Here is a 16,653-nt window from a genome sequence, read left to right on the forward strand (position 1 = left end):
TTGGCTAGGATTCAGACCAGTGACATGTAAGGTGCGCGTAGCCACCACCCCACCCGACAGCGTTATTCTTTTCTTCAGAAATTTATAAATATATGTAAATTATAATATTATATATATACATAATAGTATTACATTATAAAATTATTCATATATTATTTAAAAAATATCCATATGGTTAAATTATAAATTAGAAAATTATGCATGTAATAATTTTCATATTCAATAAAAATATCAAAGTATTTTTTGTTTTTCTATATATTTAAATAAATGATAATATATATTTATAATAAAATAGTTATGTATTATAAAAGTGTTCATTTTTATTCTGCAGTTTGTTTTGTTTATAATGCACAATTATAATTTGCATATAATTTACAATTTTTGTAGCGAATAACAGTGCAAAATGGTCAGTAGGGTGTCGAGCCTGCTTAAGGTCTACCGAATATATAGAAGAAGTTCATTTTCACCCTCAAATGTGCCTCAATGGACAAATCCCACCCTAAAGTCTAATTTGGTATAATTTTGACCCTGAAATCTTCAAAACCGGACAATTTTCCCCCTTGAGCAGTTGCTGTAATTTTGCTAGTTTTAGGAGAAGATGTCGTCTTCCTCTTTCGCTCTCTCCTCTGTGTCGTTCATCGACCGCCATGGTCGTCGATGTTCCCCACCAAGGTGCTACATAGTCACCCTAGATGCCCCAGCCCCTCCTTCCCCTCCCCCACCCTTCTCCCACCCTCTCGCGACGGGAATCTCGTGCCCCACACGCGTCCGTGCTGCAGTCAGCGCCGCCTCTGTTTGCCGCCCACGCGGCCACCGGCCACCTTGAGCCACAACGCCATTTCAAGCGTCTCCGCCACGCCGCCCTCGCCTACTCTGGCACAGTAATTTGAGTGAGTCACCCCCTGAATTATAGCGGGAACGTCGTCTTTCTTGTATCCAATCTGCTGTCGCCGTGCCTGATTCCCTAGCTCTGAGGATCCCCCAACGCCTCTGACGCCTCCCCTGAGATCCGTCTGGTGTTCCCGGTGCTGCTGAAGCCTCCCCAACAAGCTCAGCGACCCTGAGTTTTTTCCTCCCCGATATTGTGCTCCGGTGGTTGCCGCAGCCATCATTGGCACCGCTGTCGTCCTTCTCGGCCTAGCGTGCGAGGCTAGGGCGAACTCCTCCTTGTTTGCCTCAGTTTCCCCAAAGCACTCTCTCCCCCTAACTTGATTCCCGCATGGAGTTGCCTAGGCTCGCCGCCGCACTAGCCCGTTGCCGGCCACCTTCTGTTCACCCTACGCCCCAATCCAATGAAAACAATGCCACGTCATCCCCGAAAACCAGCAAAATTACAGCAAAACCGCTCAAGGGGCAAATTTGTTCGGTTTTGAAGATTTCAGGGTCAAAATTGTACCAAATTAGACTTCAGGGTGAAATTCATCCATTGAGGCACATTTTTGGGTGAAAATGAACTTCTTTTAGGACGAAAAACGGTTCTCGATCCATTGGTTAGGCAGACGCGCATCCATGCTGCAGATTATGGGTTCAAAAATACATCAGCCACCAATTTTGCACATAATTTGCTCGCTGACAAATGGATCGGCACGTGGCAGTGGCCTTTTTGTGAGAAAAAATAATTTTGATGGGATTCACAAAATAACAGGCTACAAGCCCTATCTCTACCATTTAATGGCTAACAGTGGGTCCCACGTTATATGACGCATCTAGTCAGCACTATATATGTATATAAATGCGATTTGCATCATATATGCAGGTCAAAGTATGGCACCAGTTCAATGTAATTGACTCAAACCCAAACCCCTCTCCTCTCCCCCTGCAGTCTCCGGTCCAGTCTAGCCGAGTGGCGAGTCCACGAACCAAACCAGAGAAAGCGGGGAGATCGCCGGGAATTCTCCGATGATCGGCGGCAGCGGAGGCGCCACCCGGCGTCCATCCGCCGCCTCCAGGACCCGCGGGGACCCCTCCTCCTCTGCCCCGGATCCGGACGCGCGCCGGGCCGCCGCCGCCGCCGCAGCGCGGCGCAGTGGCCGCGGCGACCATGGCCCGCTGCGCGTCATGGCCGTGAGCGCCCGAACCCTCCTTCTCCTAGGGATTGCTTCCGTTGCCCTCCTGTCCGTCGCCTTCCTCGCGTATACCGGCGGGTGGTGGCAGGCTGAGGCGGAGTCGGAGGGCGCCGCGGCGCTGCGCAGGATGGCGCGCTCCGTCACGCCGCTTGATGCGCCCCGGATGATGGATCTGCCTCAGGTGAGGGTCATCACCTCGTAGCGTCACAATTGACTAGGCAGGTGTTATGTCATTCTGCAAGGTGTGCGTGCTCTGCTAGAACCTGCAACAGTGGAACTTAGGACATTGGAATTATGTAAGAGCTACGCAAATTGGGGAAGGACACCACTGTTGTACTGTATGTCTCAACCACTCGGTATAGATGGTAGCTAGTTAATGATGAGTTTTGGTTACATCAGTACAATGAACTACAGATTGTGTATGCTTTATTAGTGCTCTGGTGAAGTAACTTTTAAGGCCTCCTTTGGTTCATAGGATAAGAATATCATGCGAATAGGAAAACCATTCCTACAAACCAAAGGGCTTCAAAGGACTTTTTCCTACAAAATTCCTATCCTTCAGAATTCCTACAAAATTCCTGTAAACCAAAGGAGGCCCGTGTGGTAGTAAATCCTCCCAGTGATTTGCCATAGGTCGTTAAACTTGTTAAGAGGCGTGAACTAGAATAGGGTGCGTAGGTGAGATAAAACTGCTTTCGACTATAATGTGTATGCATTCTAGTTCTTTACTAGGCGAGTATTTGATTTATTCTGTTCTAGATGATTTATATTGATTTTTGGTTGTAAACCAATTAGATTTCTGATGGTTAATGTTGACTGGCTGCAGTTCCAAGGTGATCACAAAGAAAGCTTGTATTGGGGTACTTACAGGCCAAATGTATATCTTGGAATTCGTGCTAGGTACTTAACTTTGGTGATCTCTTTCTCTTTCCCTTATAACATGCTAGTTGGAATGATTCTGTTCTCTTAGTCCTCTTGGACATGCTAGAACTATCCATGAAAACTTATATTGCTAGCATCATTAGTTGTTATGCTGTGAATTTACTTGTCTCGTGAACACGAGGCAAACAGAGGTATTTTTTGTTCTCATTACTCATTAGGTTAGTTCCATTGTGGAGGGCTGGAGTTGTGGTATACAATTTCTGCTGCTGGTGCAGCACGCTGTTTTCCATTAATCAGAAGAAATAATATGTGTGTGTGATGGCAGCTTTGTACTACCAAGCTTGTGAAAAATCCATACTAATACAATTTATATTTCAGAACTCCATTGTCTCTAATTGCTGGGTTGATGTGGATTGGCGTGAAAAATGGACAATATTTTATTCGCCATGTCTGCCAAGATTCTGACGAGCTTAGCAAATATGGGTGGGCAGATCACAATGGTAGGGATTATGGACGTCAAGAGTTGACTGATCATGACTTGCACTTGACCACTAGCTTTCTAAAAGAGAAAGGAGATGGCAGTGGCTATGGAGGAGACTGGGCAGTTCGATTGGATGCTAAGAATGAGGGGTAAGTCCATATTCATTAGGCTCAAACTGAAAAAAAAATCTGATTTAAATAAAGTAATGTTTGACACGAGATGGAAATACTGTTATTGTTTACTTGAGTTGACCTCTTCATCACCAAATACAACATTTGGAAGTTGCCATATGTTCTTACTCCTGCAACATTATCTAAGGAACAAAAGGGAATTCATCTCATGCCATTACAATTAATTTAGGTCAAGTTTAAGTGAAGCCCAAGAAAGCACCACACATCTGTTCTTCTATATTGCTGACGAAGCAGGAAAGTTGATCACTATGGGCTCACATGAGCCTCCGTCGAGAGGTCCTGTTCTTTTGGCCTCTGGATCGCATGAAGAGATTGGTGATTGGGAACTTTACCTGAGATCTGAGGTATACATATACTGTGGCCTTGTTAGTCCTAGTTTTTAGGGGGTTTTTGTATCACTTGATACTATTATGTAACATGATGCCATATGGTTGACATCTCTATCGTCATTTATGGAACGCTGTCACAGGACAATTTGGAAATTCACAGAGCTGGATTCCAGACGATCAGTATGCACAATCTAAGCGACCTAGTACAGCATGCCCTTGTGACTAATGTAATTCCTAAACTCTTGTTCCTTTACCTGTATATTATAAAGTTGGTTTGCATTTATAGCTACATCTGTGGAACTTTGTAGGCAAGGCAAAGTGGGAACCTTAATCTGCCAGACATGACAGAAGACTCTTCAAATGCAATGATCTATCAGGTACTTTAAAGGTGAAGACACGTTTTTTCCCCTGTCAAGTTATTCCATCAATATACAGTACATCCTCGTGTATGTGTCAAATCAAGAATGAGTCAATAACACCCAGAACTTGAGTAATATTTTTTTGCCTTTCTAATTTATGTTTTCCCTCTGTTTCCACAGGTTTCAATAAAACTTCCTGCCAAAATAGACATGGTGTTCTTGTCAGGGGCTGGCTCAAAAAATCCAATGACTGCAGAACGTGTTAACAGGCTAACAGGTGATTCTGCTGCACGGTGCAATACTGCTTATAGATAGGAGACATATTCATTACATGGACATCATCTATAATATGCATGCTCTGAACATTTTGAAGGAAGTAACGCGAGATTTTGACTTTGTCTTGCTTCCCCGCATCAGATATGAGATCCGTTTTACCTGCATCTTGTCCTTACGTTGAACCTGAACTTCAGGAGTTTTGGAGGCACGATGTATTCATTTTGTTTGTTAATTGTTATATCAGTAATGATGCCAAGATTTTCAGGTCCCATGCTGAGCACCCGCCTTGAATCAAAACAGAAAGATTTTGAAGAGAGATATGATCAAATTTTCAACGTAAATAATAAGGTGTGCTCCTTGGGTCAGTTTTGTACTTTCCACAAGCTCTTTTTTGCAGTCTCTAGAGTTATTTTTCCCACTGTAGCACTGCTTCCTAGGAACCCTGAATTTAATTTCCCAAATCAAAAGTATTTGTACTTACTCTTGCATTTGTGTCCGTGTTTATGGGGCTGTACATGACAGTTACGTTTTTGTTATTGGTTGTGTGCTTTACAGTTGTAGGATACTTTAATGCTAATGGATTTTTTGCTAGATAGATAAATATTGTTCCAGGCAATCAGTAAAGCTTGGCTGAGGACTATGTAATGGACCTATGTTGATGCTAGTGTTGCTCTGATGCAGATTGTTTCCAAAGAACTATCTGTTGGTAGAGCTGCCTTGTCAAGTCTACTTGGCGGTATTGGCTACTTCTACGGGCAGTCAAAAATTGCACTTCCCAAAGGTTTTTCAGTAAGTTTTAGAGTTTCACCTGATATTCTTATCTATGTCTTTCTCATGGCTGTTTGCCACCTTATGTATGTGTAGTAATCTACTCAACTGTGCTGAATCTATTTCTTTTGGGCAGTAGACCAGATACAGATTCTAGGTTATTACCATCACACAAACAAATAATGTTGAAGATTTTTTGTTGCAGCAAAAAAATGGAGATAAATATATTCCATATTGGCCTGCTGCACTATATACAGCTGTGCCCAGTCGCTCATTTTTCCCTAGGGGATTCCTGTGGGACGAGGGCTTCCATCAGTTAGTCATTTGGTAAGCATTCTATCAATTCATAATGTTTGGTGCATGGCTTATGCTACTCCATTCGTTATCTGGACAACTTCCCTGCCTGTGCTGGTATTATTGCTCTCTGTGAACACACTTCCTTGATGATGATGTACAGGCGCTGGGATGCCCATATATCCATGGACATAATTGGCCATTGGTTGGATCTAATTAATGCGGATGGATGGATTCCTCGAGAGCAAATATTAGGGGCTGAAGCTTTAAGGTTAGTATCCACTACGAGGGATGGACCCTCCAACATTCTTATCTATGTCCTTCTCATAGCTAGTCATAAATTCGATATGTCAGTTCTTATATCATCTAGTTTTTGGCTTCATGCAGTAAAGTTCCTGAGGAATTCGTTCTGCAGTATCCTTCCAATGGAAACCCTCCGACATTATTTCTTGCGCTGCGTGGTAGGACCAATTCTGTTCATCGGTGTTGATAATTGAGATATCTAATTGCTTTCTTGGTTTTTCTCTTTAATTATTCGGATTATTTGGTTTGTACACACTAGATGCTTTAAATGATAAATGTTGATGTGTAAGGCAGAAATTCAGCTTACATACTAATGTTCCCTGCCTCTACCCCTTCTTTCTTCTTTTGAAATTTGACTAGCTTCTCTCTTGGACTTACTCAATTACTCTCTCCGTCCCATAAGAGCATTTTTGACACTACTAGTGTCTATTATGGGACGGAGGGAGTACTAAAGAACGATATGGCCAGATAGGCACCCAAATTGGTCATATGACTCTAACCCGGGTGGTCGGTTGGGAGGTTAAACAGCTTATTTACTGGCCGGTTCCCCCATCCCTCCCACTTTAAATATCCGAGGGCATGACAACAACACTCACGCAACCGTAAAAATGACTTTGAAGTCTTACAAATTATGTTGGGTTTATTTTGTTCGTGCATATGTATCCAATTATGTGTTGAGAGAGAACTGCTCACAGTGGCCTAGCATCAGAATCTTATTAATGTGTGGATCTGGTCAAGCATCAAAAACCTGTTTATGTGTAGAAGTGTGTGAATTATGATCAAGTGATTGCGGTCCAGTTGGTTTAATACATTTTCTCTCGCAGACTTGGCAAGTGGCATACATGCACACCAGTTTTCGGATGAGGAAGCTGAAAAGATATCCACTTTCCTTAAAAGGGCTTATGTACGGCTGAACTCTTGGTTCCAGTGGTTCAACAGTACGCAATCAGGTGAGCTTTGCTGTTCCAATGTCTTATACTCGGTCATAGGTCATAACTAGTAAGAGTAAACGATTGGTGGCTGTGAAAATGGAACCAGTATGCTTTTCTTCTGCCAAGCACGGAAAAGTATGTATCGGTTGGATCTTCACTTTATTTTAAGTCATGCTCATCATAGTGTTTAGAGCACGCATGAACATGCTGAACTGCATGCTGTTACTGATTTATGGACATATTGTTGAACATGAGTATTACCATGCTTAGTTGTCTTCTGTTAGGGGCTATCTGTGATTTTATGGTAAGAAGAGTAGTTACACTTGACTACTTGAGCTTCCAAAGCCTTGACTCGGCTATGCTATTTTTAAAGAGCATTTGAGATATTTACTCTTGGTTCATTAATTGTAGAAAGCATTTCAGCATAAATACCAAAAAGCATAACCGAAGCTAGATCAAGGGTGCAAACATCTGGCACAGATGATAATCGTCTCTTCTGTTGACCATCTATATCTTCTTACGTTATGTATAGGAACACATCAAAGTTTTCAGAAGTTTATCTGTTTTCCCTTCAGTTTCTCTGGTTCCTTTATATATACTCTCTTCTCAAACTGACGCAAATAAAGTAATCCTTGATTAGTTTAGCAGACACTGTATCTCAGATCAACTGTTCTGATGAGAGAAATGTGTAACCAGCTGCCAGAATATGGAACACTAATATGCCCTGTCGAAGGATCTGCCTGTCCAAAGTTAGAAACTAACACTTTTTCAGGTTACAGTACCATGTGCCTGGGTTTTGATGGCCTGGAAAGAGATATGCTTCATTTCTTTGCACTGTTCTAAAGGGTAACACCTAAGCCTGTCTGACTGGTTGGCGGCTATGTGCTAGTTGCCAACCTGCCACTGCAGTGTCTCCCTAGCCTAAGTGCTTTATAGAACACTTTTTCTGTCACACGGCATTACGGTGTGCATTTAACCTTTCTGCGAACTGGTGTAAGCTGTAAAATATTATATATATGTTTTATACTGTTAAAAGTCAATGTTTATTGTTGGGTCAGTCAACTGTGGATATTAATTTCCATTATATGCAGATTATCCTTTATGTTTTTGCTCGTCATGTCCGAACTTTTAGCTTGTTTATCATGAAGGTCTATTGACTTGATTGTTTTTTAGGGAAATATGAAGGGACGTTTTTTTGGCATGGAAGAGACAATATGACAACAAGGGAGTTAAACCCAAAGGTTTTTGAACAATTCTTAGTTGCTTGCTCCCACTCTGATCAGTTGATCCTAAAGTATATGCAAAAGCTATGTTGTTGGCAAATAGAGTTTATTCCCTTGTCTTTCTGTATAATTGCATTAGTGAGATCACTCCCAATGTTTCTAACTCCTTTACAGACTTTGACATCTGGGTTGGATGACTATCCTCGTGCATCTCACCCTAATGACGAAGAGCGCCATGTTGACCTTCGGTGCTGGATGCTTCTAGCTACAAATTGTATGCGCTCAATCGCCGGGTTTCTTAAAATGGACAGCTCTCTTGAGAAGGTACTGTATGAATATCTGCACTGGCTTTGTCTCAGCCATTTACCGACTTACTCTTTTTCTTGAAAAATCTATTATCTTCTGCAGGATTACTATAAATTGTCAGATCAACTTTCAGATTTTGAGACACTTAACAAGGTATTGCCTTGAAAGTTCTGGTAGTTTATTTTCGTTCATGAATGTTGTTTTTACTGTGTAGATCAATCAGATATCATCCTTTTAAGTTAATTAACTAATGGTATTACATTTTTGGATATGAGTAGAGGCACTTGTTCAATGCTAATAATTATGATCCGATACAATCTTTTTTTATATGACCCTTTAAACATAGACAAAGAACTGTGCTAATTTACCAATAACTCCAGTGAATGCTGTGGTTTTGGTTCCTGCCCAACTTCAAGGGACCATATAAGCAAATTGTCTGGGGATAGTTTTGGGAAAACATGCTGAGCTTTCTGTTTGCTGCTGAGTATTACAGTATTATGGTTTCGTATGCCAGTAGGAGACAAAAAGTATGACACAAATGCCTTTGAATTCATGATGTGTTGTGTAGTCTTTTTTCTTTCTTCCAAAGAGCAGCTATCTACTAAATGCTTGTTATCGACTTATTGGGTTTTGCATGTAACAAGCTGTGTTCAAGCAATAACTAGGCTTCCATTGTTCAATTGTTTGTTGCATTTTGACAGATGCACTTGGATGACAAAACTGGTGCCTATTTTGACTTTGGTAACCATACAGAAAAGGTTGGTGTTGCGCTTCCTCTCAGCCTTGTGATTTAGCTTACAGGCATGATTACTGATTTTGGTTGTAAGATCATTGTTAGGTTCGTTTGAGATGGTATGAAAATAGGGAGGCTATGAAACGAGAACTCCTGCGGGAGACATTAGAAGCCCCACATCTGCAATTAGTACCTCATGTTGGTTATGTCAGCCTATTCCCATTCATGATGGGGGCCATTCCACCTGTATGCTCACTACCTCCCATCTGTTTGCTTCTCACTTTTACCGTGTTTTTTTATCCCAGCCCAGTCATGCTCATCCTAAACTCCTACATTGATAAGCACTATTTAACTCTGTTCAGGAATCGTGGGTTCTTGAGAAGCAGCTTGACCTTATATCCAACAGCTCTTTCCTATGGACGGATTATGGCCTCCGGTCACTTTCTAGAACAAGGTATATCTAAATATCTGTATTTATTCACTTTGCTAAGGAGCACAGCTCGATGGTTAAAATTGGAGGTACTCGTGACTTTGGAACTTCTAGAGCATCCATGTGGAAAACTGTAACTTCACTAGAGGGCCCAGTGTAGAAGACTTGGGGCAGTTGTATTACTATTACACTCAGGGCTAGTTTGGTAGCCTGTGATCCCCGGGGGGATCCCCGTCAAATACCTGGGCACAGAGCCCACGAGGAAAACTCGGCCCGTGGAAAACCACGACGACGTTTGGTCGCTCGCTCGCTAGGGATATGTTGCCCCGGTCCCCTTCCTTTCCCCGGGTGAGAGATCCACGCCCAGATAGGTTGGGGAGAAAAGCCACGACTCGCATCGAGCGATCTCCTCCAGCGCTACCTGAGCACTATACCTGGCGTTTTTTCTGGACGTGATCTTCTTCCCTCTAGCCTTCCAAACTACCATGGTGATCTCCCCTGGTAGGAGGAGGGATCCCCGATGGCCATGGCAATCCTCTGGTGGAGGATTAGGGCCCTTGGAAGCTATCCCCTTGCAACCAAATTAGGCCTCACTGAACAATATTACTAGGTCATTCAGTTAGTAGTTTCTGAATTATTTGCTGATCCATGGTCCAGCTCAATGTATATGAAGCGTAATACGGAGCATGATGCTCCGTACTGGAGAGGTGCTATTTGGATAAACATGAACTACATGATTCTTTCAGGACTCCATCACTATGCACACGGTAAACTCCTCAAACAATGCTGTGAAATGTACCAATACTTACCTTTCACAAATTTCACTGTATGCATCACACTCTTAACACTGCGTTGCCCTGTAGAGGATGGCCCATACAGTGTCAGGGCAGGGGAACTGTACGATGAGCTAAGATCGAACCTGATCCGGTATGTCCCAACTTTCTAGCACGAGAAACCGAAATGCGCTGAATTTCAGCCTCTCTAATGGACGCTTGGTGGTGCTAACTTATCTGCCTGCATTTACAGGAACATCGTGGGGAACTACCAGGAAACCGGGTTCTTCTGGGAGAACTACGACCAGAAGAACAAAGGGAAGGGGAAGGGCGCGAGGTCGTTCACCGGATGGACGTCCCTCGTCGTCCTGATCATGGCCGAGTCCTACCCATCGTTGCACAGGTAGATAGATGTATCGGTGTATCCCGAGCGGCCGCACCTGAGGTAGAAATCCCAACTGTAAAGGAAGGCCTGATCAGTGATCACCAATGTTGAGCTTGATTTTGACCGAAATGCCGGGAAGAGCTTCCCTTAGGAGCATTGCCGCTTTACTCGTTGGATTTTGGGGGTATAACTGCTAGTCACTCAATCATGATATATACGGGTTTTGTTCCTTGCGGCGGCAGTTATCCCCTGATTCCGTAGATTGGTTTCTCGAGTATGCCTTGTTTTTCCTGGGCTTGGAGATGCCAACGAGAAGTATTTATGAGCATGTAGACAACGAAGCTGAGTATTACTGTCATCTGCCAACGAGTCATATCACAGCACCTTATTTATATTTTTTGACGGGGATAAATCTTTTTTTTTAATCCCAGGGATAAATCTCGAGCGAACAGAGTTCTTTTCGTAGCGTTCCTTCCAGGGGAAAGAGCCCCGCCTGACCGGTGAGCCCTGGGTGCTGGGTGGGTAGACCTGCTGCTTTTGTCCCTCGTGGAACGGCCCCGAGTAGACTTGGAACTCGGAAGCATCGGCTGCTCTGCTCCGGTCTCGCAGACTCGCACGCACGCAAAGCTACGGATGCGCGCGCTTTTCGGCGTCGTGACGGACAAGTCGATCCCCGCTTTGAATGGAACCACGGGATACTATACTACTGCTCTTTGTACACGCCCTCTACCACCAGCGAATCGTCCTGCTCAGAGGCGGTAATTCTGTTGATTTTTTTCAGAACAGAAATAAATGGAGGTCGTGGTCCTGGCAAGCAGAATCTCTTGCAATCAACGCGTGGTTCTGCCGCACCCATCGCTCGCCGTAGACTTGAGAAGTAGTAGTAGCACTTGGCGCTAGTGCCGGACTGTAATTTTTTTTTTATGGAACTACCAGGGGAGGTGGCGGCATCATTCTAGCCGGGCCGTGGCGTGCTCGTCGAAAGAATGAAAGAATCATGTGTTCTAAAAAACCAGAGGGACTCGTGTGGGCTAATCATCGTAGCCATGTTGTCTGACCAACCCATTGGCGGGATCAATGGTCACATGACCGCCCAACTAATTGAACACCGCAATCATTTCTACGCTCACGATAAGCGCACTTGAAGAGTTGAAGTGTGGATTTCATGGAAGCCAAGGTGAGAATGGGAGCCCGTGTGAAGGCATGTCTTTGTCGAATCTCGCCCGAATCGGTCGGCGATGGTCTTCAGTGGATCTGTTTGGTCCAGTCTTGCATTCTTCATCTGCGTGTTGACAAGATTGATCCTTCTGATCTACGCCTCTCTTCATCGGCAACGGATCCTGCTCTGGTGCGCTGCGCGCTTCTATGGGGCCTTAGCACAACGGCTTCTCGACTGTCTACCACAACAAGGTTTGTTTGATTCTGGTGAGCCGACGTGCCTTCGACTCACTCATGTACTTGTATTTGCCGCTGGGTGATCTATCGACATTGTTGTAGTTTGTGTTACCTCTGTTATTTTCTATACTGTCATGATTGATTATGAATAGATCAAAAAAAATCTCGTATCTATTAAGCAACAACCCACAAAGAAGAAAAACTATAGCAAGCCTCGGGGAGCCAAACTTGTCAGAAGGAGTCGTTGGCGCGCTGTGGCGCAATGGGAGTTTGATAGTGCACTCTTGAACCCGGCTCGACAAGCCGGGAGAGGTGTCTACCATTTCACGGGCACAAACCCAAAATCCAAAGCGTGACTTACAAGAGGGATTAATCGGCGTTCAGCGGTAAAAAAATTCGGTTGTACTTTATGTTTTCCTAGTCATGAGTATCTACCGCATTTTTGCTTATCGAGTTATGCTTTAAACAAAAAAACTGTACTTTGAGGTGTGGTAAGGGCAATGTTGTGTCTACATCATACACAAATAAAACATATTCAAGCCAATTCTCAAAAGGGTAAAACAAGTAATACAAAACCATTGAAGCTCGGCCATATTCCCACTTTCGGAGCTGATCATTTTACCTTTTTTTTGTTTGGTTAATAGCATAGAAGTTAGATGAGACCTTGTTAACTCTCATCTATATGAGAATTAGTAAATCTAAAATATAAAACCATTTCTACGTCACTATCTAAGGGACTTCTACCAGGCTTTAGGACGAGCGTAAATATAAAAGTGAGGACACAATCAAGATCTTATAGCTATAAGTAATTGATTTGAGAAATAATTATTTCAAAGTCGACAAAGCCAAAATCACCCTCTTGTATTTTCTCGTGGTGCATCAAGACCTGGACCGCGTCGACAACTTGAAAAAATAAGTCTAAAAAACTGCGATACATATGAACAATCCATGTCTAATATTTCGCAAACTGCAGTACCCAAATTTAAAACACAGCTTGCAAGCAGGGTTTATCGGGCATTCAGCGGTAACAGATAGTTTTGCCAATCATTACTATGAACACTAGTTGTGTCTGTCATTCTTGTTTCTTAAGGAATGTGTCCCACTTAAAAATTTGTGGTGTGATAACTCATGAGCACATGTTGTGTCTACATCATACACAAGTAAACATATCCAAGTCAATGCTCAAAAAGGTAAAACCAGTAGATTAAAAAACCCCTTGAGGCCCAACCATATTCCCCACTACGGAGACCGGAGCTGCCCCCATAACCAACCACGGAGCAAAAAACCAAAGAGCCATCGTGCCTATTACAACGCCCCGACGCGGCTGGGTTGGTTAGTTGTTACCCAGCCCCGTACCCCCACCACACCCCAAATCCACCGGGGACGCCGGCGGGCGGCACGGCACGGCCATGGCCACCGCGCCGGGCGTCCACACGGTGGCCGCCGTCTTCGGGCTGCTGCTCCTCGCCTTCGCGCTCTCCTCCACCGTCATCTACCTCGCCTCCCCGGCCCGCGCCGCCTCCCCCAGCAGCATCCTCCTCAACCTCCGCCCCTTCGCCGCCCGCTGCCCGCCCGCCCCGCCGCTCCGCGTCTTCATGTACGACCTCCCCCCGCGCTTCCACGTCGCCATGATGGCCTCTTCGAGGAACGGCGGCGGCGGCGCCGAGGGGAACTCCACCGCGTTCCCCGCCTGGCCGCCCTCCGCGGGCGGGATCAGGCGGCAGCACAGCGTGGAGTACTGGATGATGGCGTCCCTTCAGCAGCAGCGGCAGCAGGGGGGAGCGGCGGCGGAGGCCGTCCGCGTGCGGGATCCGGACGCCGCCGAGGCCTTCTTCGTGCCCTTCTTCTCCTCGCTCAGCTTCAACGTGCACGGCCGCAACATGACCGACCCCGACACCGAGGCCGACCGCCTCCTTCAGGTAGCAGCCGCTCCTCCACGCCCCCTTATCTCGCTGCTTTTGCTGGTGGCTCTGTCCTGTGGCCTGGAACGGATCATATCGGCTCCGATTGAGACGTCTCTGCTCTGAATTGCGTTTTGCGCTGTGGAAAATCGTTTGCGTAGGCACGACCATCCACGAACAGCCAAATTGCCCGGTGAAAACTGTACTTGCTACAAAACACACTAAACGGACGAAAGATCTCAATAGATTAATGATCCATTGAACACTGTAAGCTCATCAAAGATAAACACCCTGGCTTTGAACATTGCTCTCATGGCAGGTGTTCCATCGCTGTCGGCCACACTATTTAGCCGCAGTGGTCTCCCCAAATTATGGCAGACATGACAGGCCGCTATCTCCTTTACTTACAATGTGGCTTGCCTTGAAAGAAAAGAATGTTTGAGAATTAGCAAGTATAATTTGTGAGGTGTAGTGATATGGGTTTCCCTGTAAGCTATCTGGCTGGTTTGTGTATGAGTTGTAGTGGCAGGTTAGTAGGCTCTGATCACCATGGATGTTCTTTGTGGAACTGAATTATAATTGCGGAATGAAATGCTGAAGTAACCTATTGTCTACTACACTTGACACTACGTGTTCGTATGGTTTGATCTTGTAAGAAATTCTCGATTGGATATGGTGTGTGATGCTCCCTGTGCATTTTGAGGGCTAATTGATACTCTGTCCCAAAATAAGTGTCGCTGATTTAGTACAAAGTTTCACTAAATCAACGACACTTATTTTGGGACGGAGGGAGTATTACTTATTGTGCGTAGTATGGCCACAAGCAGACTTGATGCACATAACTTCTATGCATCATTCGTCGTGCTTACCAGCCACTGCAAATTTATAGCCGGCAATCAGGCAACGTTGGTTCTGTAAACTGTATTAGGATGATAACAGAGTAACTATGTGCTCTGTGACGATGACAATGAGGCTGGATTACATGTTTCTGTGTTCAGTGTCTCTCAGAATTGTGCACTGCACATCCCATTATGTGTAATCCTAAGTAAATATGCTCCCAGTCAAAGACCTGTCATATAGTGAAACCAATCAAAGCACATTATTTTGCTTGCATCGCATGTCACTTGATTATTATTTTGTTATGTCAACCTATAAAGTTTGCTTAGCCACAAAAAAATGTTTTTCTTAACTGTGGAAAATCCTGCAAGGCTTGGGTGAGAATAAAAATCACACAAAAGCTGTCTATAACTCTATCGGCATGCTCCCCTGTAAATGTGTAATTCTGTCCTCATTATGCGTAATCCTAAGTAAATATTTCATCAAGTATAATAACTAAATTAAACTGCCTTTTGAACTTGTTTCTATCTTGTTCTTGTAGGTGGAACTTATGGACATTCTATGGAAGTCTAAATATTGGCAACGATCTGCGGGACGTGACCATGTGATTCCGATGCATCACCCAAATGCTTTTAGATTTCTGCGAGATATGGTGAATGCATCTGTTCTTATAGTTTCAGACTTTGGGAGATACACGAAGGAACTGGCTTCCTTGAGGAAAGATGTTGTAGCACCATATGTGCATGTTGTAGATTCCTTCCTTAACGACGATGCATCTGATCCATTTGAGGCTCGCCCTACACTGCTTTTCTTTCGGGGGCGTACAGTCAGGAAAGATGTATGGAATTGGTTTATGTCTCAGCCTAGCATTTACTGTAGTGGGATTGTCTTGAGAGTATGGGATCCTAAGGGTGTTTTTTTCCCCAGGAAGGGAAAATCCGTGGAAAACTCGCGAAGTTATTAAAGGGCAAAGATGGTGTGCGCTTTGAAAATAGTCTTGCCACAGGTGACGGCATTAAAATCGTAAGCATTCTCTGTCATTCATACCCTTCTGTTTTTAGTGACATGGAATTAACTGGACTTGCCCCTCACCATACTAGTTCCTTCTAAGTGTGTAGTGGCTTTTGTTTATGGTTTCGATATGTTGATGTGATTCTCTTCTCTGTTGAGGCTTCTTGATACGAGAACTGATATTTTATAAAATGTTTACTCCTTGCAGTCTACAGATGGCATGCGATCATCAAAGTTTTGCCTCCATCCCGCCGGGGATACTCCTTCGTCATGCCGGCTGTTTGATGCCATTGTCAGCCATTGCATTCCTGTGATTATCAGTAGCCGGATTGAGCTCCCTTTTGAGGATGAGATTGATTACAGCGAGTTCTCGCTTTTCTTCTCAGTTGAAGAAGCTCTAGAACCTGATTACTTGCTCAACCAGCTCAGACAGATGCCTAAAGAGAAGTGGGTTGAGATGTGGTCAAAGCTAAAAAACGTCTCTAGTCACTATGAATTCCAGTATCCCCCCAGGAAGGATGATGCCGTGAACATGATATGGTGGCAGGTGAGGAACAAAATCCCCGCGGTTAACCTTGCGATCCACAGGAGTAGGAGACTAAAAGTTCCAGACTGGTGGTGAGGATTTGGTGAATTGTGTACATATTCTCATATCGATGGCGAGACCGGCATCATTCATATGGTCCATGACGAAGCCATGGCGGTCCATACCTTGTGCATCATGACACTGGATCCAGGAAGATGTACTGACAGACACAAACATTTTTGCCCCTTTTCG

General features: G+C 44.2%; 1 pseudogene; it reads left to right on the plus strand.

Moving 5' to 3' along the window:
* Nucleotides 1-1,785: 1,785 nt before the first annotated feature.
* On the plus strand, nt 1,786-16,653 carry LOC123063113 (mannosyl-oligosaccharide glucosidase GCS1-like; annotated as a pseudogene).

The sequence above is a fragment of the Triticum aestivum genome, chromosome 3A (assembly GCF_018294505.1).
Source record: "Triticum aestivum cultivar Chinese Spring chromosome 3A, IWGSC CS RefSeq v2.1, whole genome shotgun sequence".
NCBI classification, from domain to species: Eukaryota; Viridiplantae; Streptophyta; class Magnoliopsida; order Poales; family Poaceae; genus Triticum; species Triticum aestivum.